A 13,044-nucleotide genomic window follows, 5' to 3' on the forward strand; every position below is an offset into this window, starting at 1 on the left:
GAGGCAGTTTGTCCTTAAGAGCCAGGAGCAGCCCAGCCCCCTAACCTGGATGAATCCCAGAGCAAGAACACAAATGGAGGCCACACTCTCTATGCCTAAATGTTTAAAAGTTATAAACTCAGATGACAAAGTGCTAAGCAGAGCATGTTTTAGCTTCCACCTTGACAATTACACCTTCCAGTACACCTGGACGCCAGGTTCAGATTTGGAGTTGCTGGATTTCTTGGAGTCCTGTCCAGAAACATGGATATAACAAGAAGAGCGGGCCCACCTGTCACTCTTCCCTTCCCACTCCTGGCTCTCAGATCTGAGGGTGGTCCTGGTCAAGAAGAAAGGTGGCTGTCACCTGAAGGGGTTCTCATGTGGGGCAGAAGGCCAGCCACTGATGGTAGCCACTAAATGGTAGCCATGAATTAACCTACTGACCTGCCTGATCATCTCAAAGACAGATGCAAATGGCCTGCCTTCTAGAAGCCCTAACTAAGTTTGGAACCTGAGCAGAAGCCAGGCCATGGTGTGGGCAGGCCAGCATAATCTCCAGTGTCCACTCGGGAAGGCCAAGAGCCTCTGTGGGACACAGAGCATAATCCATGGAAGTCAACACAGGCTGTCTGTGAGCAACCTTCAAAGCTATGTAAAATAACTTCAGGGGCCTGCCCACCAGCCTTGTGTTCCCGCAGATAGATCCTTCTGGGTCTGGGTCAAGGTAGGAAGGCAAGGCAAGGTTCTCCCCAGAGGGATAGCGGAGAGGCCTCTGAGCAAGATTTCTGGGGCACACAGGTGCTCTGATCAAGTCTGTCTGCGGGGCAAAAGGTGAATCATAGACTCAGGGGCCATCTGAGAACTGTACTCACAAGGAGGCCACCAGGCCTGGGCTTGGTTAGCCACTTAGGAGTTTGGAAGATGGTGCAGTGGTGAAGGCAGCAGCCATTGCCGGAGCCCAATGGTCACAGCCTTGTCACTCAATTCTGGATCTAGAGAGTTTGGCTTCATTCCAAGTGCCCACTCTCTCCTCCCTTCCCCTAGCGAGATTGTTAATGTCCTTCTGACCTCCGGCTGGCTTGGATGTTCCTGAGCCTGCAGGTGGGGACCTCCTAGGCTACAGATATGAGGGACTGGGTAGGAGGCTGGGGAACAAGGTGTGGCAAGTGGGAAATTTCTAGGGAAATCACAAGCCCCAGGAGGTCTAGAGTGGTGCTAACCAGCATCCTAGCAACCGGCCTCATGTGGCTAATTGGGCACTTCAGATGTGGCCAGGCTGAAATGAGGTGTGCTGTAAGTGTAACACACACACCAGAGTTTGAAGAGTGAGTAGGAAAAATAGAAGGTAACTATTCCATTAATAATGTTTATGTCAGTGACATGTTGAAACAATCATATGGTTCTATATATTTCTTTACATAAAGCACATTACCAAAATTAACTTTACCTGCTTCTTTTCACTTTTTAAAATACGGCTGGTAGAAAAATTAAAATTCCATATGTGACTCATATTGCATTTATATTAGACAGTACCCACAGACTTTCTCTGACAGAGGACAGAGAACATAGAAGATGAAGGAAGGAGATGAAGAAAGAAGGTGAAAGAGGAAAAGGATTTTTTTTTTTAGCACGAGGAATTTTGCCACAAAGCTCACATTCATTTCATGCTTACTACACTCCAGACACTGATCAAATAACTTTCTTTTTTTTTACTTTTTTGAGATGGAGTCTCACTGTGTCACCCAGGCTGAAGTGCAGTGGCACAATCTCAGCTCACTGCAACTTCTGCCTCCTGGGTTCAAGCGATTCTCCTGCCTCAGCCTCCTGAGTAGCCAGGATTACAGGCGCCCACCACCACGCCTGGCTAATTTTTGTATTTTTAGTAGAGATGGGGTTTTGCCATGTTGGTCAGGCTGGTCTCAAACTCCTGACCTCGTGATCTGCACGCCTTGGCCTCCCAAAGTGCTGGGATTACAGGTGTAAGGCACCGCACCCAGCTGATCAAATAACTTCTTTATGTCTATGCAATATTTTATTTCATCTTCACAGCAGCTCTATCAGGTTTCTATTACTATTATTTCCATGTTAGTGATGTGGAAATTTAGGAAGTATAAGTAACTGGCCCAAGGTCTTACAGATAGGGAACTGTAGGGCTGGGAACTATATGGAACTAGTAAGACCATCCTAAGTTCTTTTATCCTTTATCCTTTACCTACATGCAACCAAGCTAGAAGCTGTATGTATGTTCTCACTGACTTTTCAAACAATCTCTGAGCAAAGGCTGCATTTTTAGAGATTTCTCATTATGGTTAATATTGACATGTGTATTTTTTTGTTTTTTTTAGTAGAGAGCTTATTGTTTGTTCCTTGAGCAAAAATAAGAGGACTCACAGCAGGTTCAATGGTTCTGGATGTCAGACCTCAACCCTAGTCTTGCAGGGACCATTCTCATCTTCCACCCCTCCATGGTACAGATGTATGATGTCAGATCCTCTGAAATTTTAGCTCAAGAAAATTGGATGGGACCTAATCAGCTGAACAAACAAGGCTGCAAATTGATCCTGACATGGGAAGTCATCAAGAATCTGCAACAAAATTTCCAAGCTGTCAAAACAGTTCAATATGCATTCACTTAGAGCATGGGGGATTAAAAATTCCAATTCTCCACCAGATACCAGTGATGAGTGGGGAAAATGAATGGGCTGTTATAAACCTAATCTTCTGACGCTAATTGTCACTGGAGCAGCACAAGACACAAACATCATTCTCTCTTGCAGCAGACTTAGGAGTGCAATTGGATTTTGATCTGGCTCTTTGTCGCCAGTGGGGGCATTTCAGGACAGGACCCCTCTGTTTGGAAGATGAATCACTGTGCCTTCTTAACACAGCAAGGACCCAGTCCTGGGGCATGGTCATGTCTTTCTGGCCTCCCTTGGCACCACACAGCAATGCTGGGTCCCTTCAAGTCAGACAGTGGCACCAGGGCTACTGGGGTCTCTCAGTCAGATCAGCTGAAGGGCTGAGAGGAAGGCACACATCCCAGGACTCTTGTTAGTTTCCTGGGGCTACCATAACAAAGTGCTCCAATCTGGGTGGTCTAAACCACAGATATTTATTGGCTCACCATTCGAGAAGCTAGAAATCTGAAACCAAGGTGTTGACAGGTTGGTTTCCTCTGAGACTGAGATCGAGGCTGTGTTCCACCCCTCGCTCCTAACTTCTAGTAGCTTACCAGCAATCTTCAGTATTCCTTGGCTTATGGTTGCATCAGCATGATCTCAGCCTCCATCTTCCCATGGCGCTCTCCCTGTGTGTGGGTGTCTCCCTATATGTATCTAACCTTGTGTCTAAATTTCTCCTTTTTATAAAAGGACACGGCCATATTGGATTTGGGCCCACTCTAATGACCTCATCTTAACTTGATCATCTTCAAAGACACTACTTCCAAGAAGGTGACCTTCATAGGTAGTGGAGTTGAGGGTCTCAGTATCTTTTGGGAGGGGGACACAGTTCAGTCTGTAACACCTGGGATGGCTGGTGTTCCCTCGAAGAACAATTATATCCCTAAACAAGGGTCTGCCAATGGGCAAGAGTCATTCATTGGCCTAACACTTCCCTGCCATAGACCTGGCTTTCTCCTGGGCTCCCAGAGACCTGTTGTGGGGTAGTAGACAGCGGACTTGGGAAGGCAGTGCCCTTTTCTCTCCTAAGACCCTCACCCTGGATCCTGTGGGGGAAGTTCTAAGGCCATGGATGCTGTCTTGCTCTGTCAGGGCTCAGGCACCAGGGTGAGGCAGAGCATGAGCTGATCTCTGTCCATCTTCTTCATCTGTACCTGTAACAGGTGGTGCCTCACCCAGACCTGCATTGAAGTCTAGACTTTGTCATTGATCAGCCATGTGACCTTAGACATGCTCTTTGACCTCTTCCAGCCTCACTTTTCTCATCTACAAATGGGGGCTAGGATGCTCACTTCTTTTCACATGTTGTGGTGAGAATGCAGGAGGTGAGCCTGTGTCTGGTACAGTATTGGTACATAATAAGTGGCGGCCTTTGTCACTGAGGCCTTGCTTAGTCAGAGCCTGACTTGGAGAAACCAGTCCCCCTCTCTGAGAAGTCACATAGCAGGTGGCATTCTGAGACCAGCATTGCCAGGGACCACTTCTTCTGGCCAATGACATTCACACCTGGCTTCAAACCCTCTGGAGGAGCTCTCCTTGCATATCCCTATGTGCATTTGCCTTTCAGAGGCAACTGTGGATGTGGCAGCCCTAGAGTTGGGACCAGATAAGCAGGGAGGGAGAGGAAATGCATATTAATGCAGATATTTGAACCCTCATAAAGAACCCAGTTCGTAAGAATCTACCAGAAAAACAAACGGCTATTTGCCCAACTTCCCAGGATCCCTTGTAGGGGGAAGCCAGCTGCCCTGTTGTGAAGACACTCAAGCAATCCTATAGAGAGGTTCACCTGGTAAAGAAAAAAGGCCTCTAGCAACTGGCAACAAACATCAGTAACTTGCCAGGTATGTGGGTGAGCTACTTGGGAAGTAGATCCTTTAGCCTGAGTTAAGACTTCACTTGAATGTAGCCTCAGATGACATCTTGACTGCAACCTCATGAGACCCTGAGCCAGAACCACCTAGCTAATCCATTTCTAGAATCTATTCCCTCACACAGAAGCCATACAAGATTATTGTTTTAAGCCACTGAGTTTTAGGGTAGTTTTTTATGCTGCAAGAGATTACTAATATACTCTCCACCCGCAAAGAAAAGCTGATTAAGGAAAAAAGAGAGAAGGCACAAGACCAGAATCAGGAATTAAAAGGGAGCCATCACAGAAGATCCCACAAACATTAACAAAATTATAAAAGGTTAGTTGAAGAATTTATGGCAATAGATTTAAAAATTAGAAATGGACAAATTTCTAGAAAAACACAACTCACCAAACCTGACCCAAAGAAAATGAAAGACTTGCAGAAAGAAAATTCCAAGCCCAGGTGTAAAGAATTCCAACTTATTTTATAAGGCTGGGAAAAATATGATAAGAAACCAAGAAGGACATTGCAAGAGAGACCAAATATCAGCCAATATCTTTATGAATATAAATGCAAAAATCTTAAATGAAAATATGGTAGTCCAAATCCAGTGACATATAAAAATAATACTTTTCATTTCAGCAATGCATGGTTAATTTGACATTCAAAAATAAATTATTATAATTGACGAATGTAATAAAGATAATATTTCAGTATATGCAGAAAAGGCATTTGATGAAATTTATTATGTTTATGTTTAAAAATATTTAGAAAACTAAGAATAGAAGAGAACTTTCTTAATCTGATAAAAGGAATCTACAAAAAGCCTACAGGAGGCTTAATGGATCTCTCCCCTGAGATTGGGAATGCATTAGAGTTGCCTGCTACCATCATTGTTATTCGACACTGCCCTGGAGCTTCTAAATCACTTCTAAATAGTCACTAAAGCAAGAAGATAAAGGAATTAGAATGGAAGGGAAAAAATCACATAAGAAAATCCAAAAGAACAACAGACATCCTACTAGAATTAATCAGTGCACTCAGCACATAAGCTCCCCGCTATCTGCACTCCGGACCTAGATTCCCAGAGCTGCTTCTCTCTGGAACCCTGACAGTCACCAGGGTGTGGAGGAAGAGTCGATGACCCGTGCCTTGGCTGTGCAATCTTTTGCACAGATGTTACCCACATCACCTGCAGCCATGTGTCATGGGCCAAACCATGTCACACAGCTACTCCTGCGTTCAACAGAATGGGGATATTCCAACCTCCTGTAGGAAGAGGCACCTCCCTACAGAGAGGGAAACAGATTACTTGACAAACAATAATCTAACCTATTCCAAGAGTAAGGAGACAAACATCTAGTGGACTAAGAAAGAGCAGAACATCATGGCAGGAGACGGGAAACAAGGATTGTGGGAGAAAAGTGGCCAATGAAAACTCCCCAGTGTGGCGTCACCAGAAGAAAAGGCATCCTCATTTTTTTTTCCTGCAAACACTCTAGTGACTTATCTTCATTTTTAACTTGTTTACTTTGCTGTAACATGAACCCCTTCTGTTTCCCAACATCTGATAAAGTCCACCACATACAAAAATGGCCTTATGTGTATTTTTGTAACCCCAGCTACTCAGGAGGCTGAGGGAGGAGAATCGCTTGAACCTGGGAGTCGGAGGTTGCAGTGAGCCAAGATCATGCCATTGCACTCCAGCCTGGGTGACAGAGTGAGACTCCATCTCAAAAAAAAAAAAAAATGAAATGAGATATTATCATCTCACACTTGTTAGGATGACTCTTATCAGAGACAAGAGATAATACGTGTTGGGAAAGGTGTGGAGAAAAGGAAACCATTGTCCACTGCTGGTGCCAATGTAAATTGGTACAGCCGTTATGGAAAGCAGTATGGAGGTTCCTCAAAAAATTAAAAATAGAACAATCATATGATTCAGCAATCTCTCTATCTTGGTACATATCCAAAGGAAAGGAAATTAGAAATACCACATGGAGATCTCTGCACTTCTATATCCATTGCAGGATTATTCACAATAGCCAAGATAGGCAAATAATCTGTGTCCATCGAGGGATAAATGAATAAAGAAACTGTGGAACACATAATGGAATATTGTGGAGCCTTAAAAAAGGTGATTCTACTTCAAAGCCAGGGTGTTTGGAGGTCTCCGGGGAAGAACTCTGCACAGCAGGTTTCCTGGGGGCCAGAGGGCCTCTCCGGGAGGAACAGAGAAAAAACCAGCCAGGAGTGCTACCGACCAGCCTCAGCTGGAATGCTGTCAGAACAGGGCCCCAAACGTGGCCTAGGTGACAGGGTCCCACATGTTCCTCCTGACAGTTTGATGTGTCCATTCTGGGCTGCTCAGTGCTTAGCAAGTAGATAATGCAAGGGATGTGGCAGCCAATGGAAATGACTACAAACACTCTCCTGTCACTTCAGGCTACTTTTATGAGTTAGCCAGATGCTTGTGTATCCTCAGACCAAACTGATTCATGTACAAATAATAAAATGTTTACTCTTTTGTAAAAAAAAAAAAAAAAAAAAAAAAGTGATTCTGCCATTTGTGACAACATGGATGAAGGTGAAAGATGTTATGCTAAGTGAAATAAGCCAGATACAGAAAGAAAAAATATTGCATATCTCACTTATATGTAGAATCTAAAAAAGTCAAATACATGGAAACAAAGAACAGAAAGGTGGTTACCAGGGGTGAGGAGAAGTAAGGAATTGGGGAGATGTTGGTCAAAAGGTACAAAGCTACAGTTATGTACTATGAATAAGTAGAGATCTAGTGTACAGTGTGGTGACTAGAACTAATAACATGGTACTGTATACTGGAAAATTGCCAAAAGAGTAGATTTCAGGTATTCTTAACCACACACATACACAAAGTAACTAGGTAAAAGCATAAATATGTTAATTTTATTGACTACAGTAATTATTTCATTACGTACATTAAAACATCATGTTATGTAGCTTAAATACATATAACAAATAAAATAAAAATTTTTAAAAAATTGAATCATTAAAAAACCTTAACCCTTGAGCATTGCAACGGATGCATTATAGCAGTTTTTTGACTAATAAAGAGAAATAGAGTTAGTAAGTGTTACTCAAAGCTTTTAATAATCTCAATTTTCTAAGATATAAATATAAGGGTTATGATGATGATAAATCCAAACACTTATCAAAAAAGCAGGGATTTAGATAAAGATTTAGCCCACAGTCAACCCTTCTGTTTGTGTCACCCCTAAAACAAGAGATTGTATTAGCTCCATTATGTCAATCTTCACTGCAGCAGCAATAATTGTATGCCAGTATAAATTGAAATGAACACATTTAAAATTTGTTTTAAAATATAAGGCCAATCCAAATGAGAATGCACAGAACTACAGAAATTCCTTACAATCTAGAGCCTATGTTTACGTTAGCTGTAAGAAATCAGGCCAACCAATCTCAAGATCAAACTCAAGGAAATCAAGTTTAGCATGAGACCAGTAAGACGGCCATCCAATGACTGTGATAGTTCAACATGTGTTGTGTGCCAGTGATGTACTTGACATTGCATTGTGCACCCCTCTATGTGCATGGCACATCCATGGAACAAGTAAGCACCAGGGTGTCATGTAATAGCATTCTGTCCATGTGTTTGTTTGGTTTTCCTCAAAAGCAGACCTTAAATTGAGGGTTTGAGTACAGACAGTTAATTCAGGAGGTGATTCCAGGAAATGCCACTAAGAGAGTGAGGAACTGAAACAAGGGGAAGAAAAGGCAGCCAATAAAGAGTGTGTTCTCAAGCAAAACACTACTGTGGATAATTGGAGCGTAATGCTAATGAAGAACCATAGAAGTCAGTGTAGACTACTCCTGTTAGAGTTATGCCACCAAAGGAGAAAGAGAGGTGAGGTATTTATACCCCAACTGACTTCAGTCATTATGTAAGGGCTCCTGGAGGCAAATGCTAATTCCCCAGGACTTTTGGCTTGCCATGGGCCCTGCCACCCTCAGGCAGAGCAATGCAGATGCTGCCAGTGAGAAGCCAGCTGTGGTGAACCACAGTGGCAAAAGCTGAGGAGACATGGGTGGGGCTCTACGAGCCTCTGCTCCCATCTCATTCCCTATCTTCCCAACAGGGCACATGCTTGATCCTTTATGCTCTAGTGTATCTTGCAGATTTTAGCATAGATTTTGATGAGGGGTAAGAAATCCTCTCTATGGGGGTCTTTGGCTCCCCTTGTTTCTCCCTCCTGTCCTCTGTTCTGCATTATCTAGCATTTGCCCACCAAGATAATCTGAAGAAGATGCAACAAAACAATCAGGACAAAGGCCCACAATGATCAAAGTGTTCTCCATCTTGAGCCATAAGGAATAAGAGGCTTGCATTCATTAACCCTGTGGTAGAATGCAACTGCAAACCAGCCAGCTGCTCTATTCCACCCGTGTGGTCTCCACTCTTATTCTGAGACACTCGCTACCTCCAGGAGAACAGCCCGCTAGCAAAGCCTGCTAGCAAATCTGCTCTCTAGCAAAGCCTCACCAGGGACCTGAAGATGTAAATAGAGCCTTGGCTGAACCAAGCCCTTCTCAGAATAGCAAGCATCTAAGCATATCTACATGGCACCATCTTCCCAACAGGGAAACGCTGCAGCTTTGCTCACCAGGTCATTCCCTAATTACCTTAGTGCAGCACAGAAGCCAGAAAGCCCCAATCATTAACTTTTATGAAAGACATTTTCCAAGAGGCTGCCCATGTCCCGACCTGCTCCTCAGAGCTGGAAAGTGATATACTCAGAGCTCATAAAGAGTTTGAGAAGGTAAGGGTGGCCACGATCAATGAAAGACACTGATCCTCAGCTGGGGGTGACTTTGCTCCCAGGGAGAGAGTTGCCATGTCTGGGGAAGTTTTCAATCATCACAACTGGTATGAGGATGTTCCATTGGCACCTAGTGGGAAGATGTCATGGATGCTGCTAATACACAGGACAGCTCCCCCAAACAGAGAATTATCTGACCCCAAATGCCAATAGTGCTGAGGCTGAGCGATCCTGGTCTAGACCCTCAGACAGCCTCCCTTGGAATTCTGACTTCGCTTTTTCAACCCTGACTCTGTTCTTTGCAGACTACCAGTTTTTCTAGTTAAGCTCTAGACAATACCTCTTTCCACTCTCCAACCCTGTTATAGTCTCAGAATTCTCTCCTCCACTCCCCAGTTCCTTTGACTGCTCTTTTCTCAGAAGTTACCTCTCGACATCCCTTCCCCAAATCCAAGTTACATTTCAAAATCCTTCTTCCAACTTCTGCCTACCTTTCTTCCTTTTGCACCCAGAATTTTCCCACTCTTTGAGATTTCTAAGCCTCTGCTGTGAGCTCACCAACCCCAGAACAGGTCTTTTCTTGTTGTCAAATCCCAGAGCAAAGTAGCATCTCAGAAACCTTCCCAGCCTTGAACCAACAGCTCTGGAGCTGATCATCCCCATAGAGCTGATGTTCCAGCGAGCTGCCTTGAGCTGCACTCCAAGTACGACCAATGGAGTTCCAGGCTGCAGTCTCTCTGTCCCCAGCTCTGACAGCTGCAGCCCCTGTTTCTGATGTCCATGTCATCCTGTAGTGGTGAGACTGAGGCTTTCTGTGTCCTGGTTTGGCAGACAGACTGACTGCAAGAACAGTTGGACTCCCAGCCAGGTTGTCTTTGGACCTGGGGTTTGGGTGCACAACTTGTACCAGTTGACACTGAAAGTTTTGGTACTGAATGTTCAGGGATGATAAGCTTGGAACTGTCCAAGTTTTAAAATGGAAAGTGCTGTATCACAGAAATGCCCCCGGGATGGGCCCCCCGCTGACCTGAAATGATCTAAGTGGGAGTACCTCGCTGAATGGAGCAGAGCTGAGCTGCTGCTTTCACTGGCCTTATTTCAGTTCAACGTGGTTTTCCCTAATGCAGCATAATTGTTTCTTGGCTTTAGGTTTAAAGTTTGTCTCAGGAACTCAGACTTGAGGGTTTCACGCAATGTAGATCAGTTCCATAGACGTCCTTGAAGCATTGCAATATATGTCTTATTCCTTGTCAGGACAGAAGAGACTAGGCCATGCCCCCTGCCCTGGGAGAGCTCTAGGTCTAGTTAATGTGTGAAAAGGCAGACACAACACAGTGTAGCAAGTGCTATGACTGTGGCCAGGGGTGGGGAGGCACATGGTAGAGGCAGTCAGAGAAGGCTTCCTGAAGGAGACAGTGCCTGAGAATGGAGGCTTAAAAAACTGAGAAGATTTGCCAGATAGAAAGGTAGATTTCGAGGAAATTTTTCCAAGTCAATGAAATAGCAAGAATATAGATACATTGAAAAGCCTTGGCAATACTTAAAAACGTAGATGGAGTGGAGAGAAATGTAATTCCCTTTGATTGTTAAATGAAAGTACATCTTTATGCTTATAATGTAGGCTTATAATTTTTCCAAATGCATCTATATCTATCTCCCCATTTTTTAATTTTCAGAACTTCCATGTAAGGGAGAGACCAGGATTCCAATTTACTTTTTGGGGAAGCTGGCTCCAACGAGTTAAGCAATTTATGCCAATCACATGATCAGTTAAGGTCTCTAGACTTTGAATTTGAGGGAAGCTGTTGAATATAGTGAGGATTGGGATCGTCTAGGCTTTGGAACTAGACAGACTGTAGTAGGATCCTAGATTTTTTTTACATACCAATTCCATGTCTTTAAGCAAATTCCTGAGTCACAGTTTTATCTTGTGTGAAACGGGGAAAATAATGCCTCCCTGCAAGGGCTGTTGTGAGGAAGAAATGAGACAGCTAATTTAAAGGATGTGGAAAGAGCTAGCACTCCGTGGGCCATTCAGAAACGGTCTTCACAAATTGGGGCTCCTCATTTAGAATACCGAAGAGTAAGTTTTATCCAAGAGTAAGTTTTATCAAAGAGTGAGTTTTATCCAAGAGTAAGTGTGCTGTTACACTGAAGGAGTTCCTACCAGGTAGATCCCCCATTTGTGGCATTGCTTTCTTGTACTTCTAACAACTTGATTTTCAGTGTGTTCAAATTAATTAAACAACCTTTCTTCAAGGATGAGAAAGCTGATGTGCTTTTGAGGGGATGCTAATTACACTCGATATCTCCTTTAATAATACGAGATTAAAAAGACTTGGAAGATTTTTTTTTTTTTGAGACAGTCTCGCTGTCACCCAGACTGGAGTGCAGCAGCGCGATCTCAGCTCACTGCAACCTCTGCCCTGCAAGGTTCAAGCGGTTCTCCTGCCTCAGCCTCCCGAGTAGCTGGGATTACAGGAGCGCTATAATTTTTGTATTTTCAGTAGAGACAGGATTTCACCATGTTGGCCAGGCTGATCTTGAACTCCTCACTTCATGATCAAAGTGCTGGGATTACAGGCATGAGCCACCACACCCGGCCGGAGTAAGGTTTTTGAATGCACAAGAAGACCATGGGACGACAAGCTGACCTAGGTTGGAGCCGTACCCTTGCTTACTTGCATTCTTTTCCTGGCATTGCTTTCATGTATATTTAAACCAAGGAACAGCTAAGCCACTTTAAACGACAAAGAATGCCAGCTTTCTCTCTTTTATTACAAGTAGCTGAGGAGAGTGGATCTATGCGGCTTGATTGTACCTGCTTTCCTCCAACGCACTCATAGGGTTCACCTTCTTCCACATCTTGCTGGCGTGGGCCTTGCCCACCAGTGTGGCATCAGTTTCAGTTTTGTTTGTTTTGTAGCATTCTCTCCTTCTTCATTATCTACATAGAGGGAACAGCTACAGTTTACTTGGATATGGTGGACCATAGGCAGCAGACACCTCCTCCTCACTGAATGTGAGAGGGGAACATTCTGATCATGGGCCCCATGTCTGCCCCCAGTGGTTCCCTCTGCTTAGTCATGGAATCAGCAATATAGATGGAAAAGCACACAGGCTGCTCAGATGGTCCTGGGTTCAAATCTCAACTCTGCCTCTTATACTGTTACAATGACTGTGTTTCTGACTTTTGCTGAGTCTCCTTTGTCTCATCTCTAAGATGCAGGTGAGAATACTTGCTTGTAGGATTGCTATGAGGATTGAACCCAGCAGAGTATGAAAAGCACCTCGAATACAGCCTACATACAGTAAGTATTCAATAAATGATATTTTCCCTACTACATCATCACTGTCTCAAAATTCAGCCAAATTGGTTTGAATCTTGCAGAGTCTATTATAAGAGCCTAGAAGCAGGGCCTAAAACCCAAAGTGATTCTATCTAGTACTATTCATTAAGGCATTATTCTAGATAAGACCTCCAAGGATTCACCATATTAGTAAATTTACTCATCAGAGTCTACCTGCTGTGTGCCAGGCACCAAAGTCGTGTCTACAGCAGGACATACATAGTCTCTGCTTTCCTGGAACTTATAAAGAATGAATAGGTGTCCACTTTTCAAGTCGCATAGATAGTTCCTGGGTGGCTGGGAGTGGGTGGGGCCTGAGACTGTTACCACTGAAGAAGACAGACATTGTTTCCCA

This window comes from Rhinopithecus roxellana, chromosome 5 (assembly GCF_007565055.1).
Source record: "Rhinopithecus roxellana isolate Shanxi Qingling chromosome 5, ASM756505v1, whole genome shotgun sequence".
Lineage (NCBI taxonomy): Eukaryota > Metazoa > Chordata > Mammalia > Primates > Cercopithecidae > Rhinopithecus > Rhinopithecus roxellana.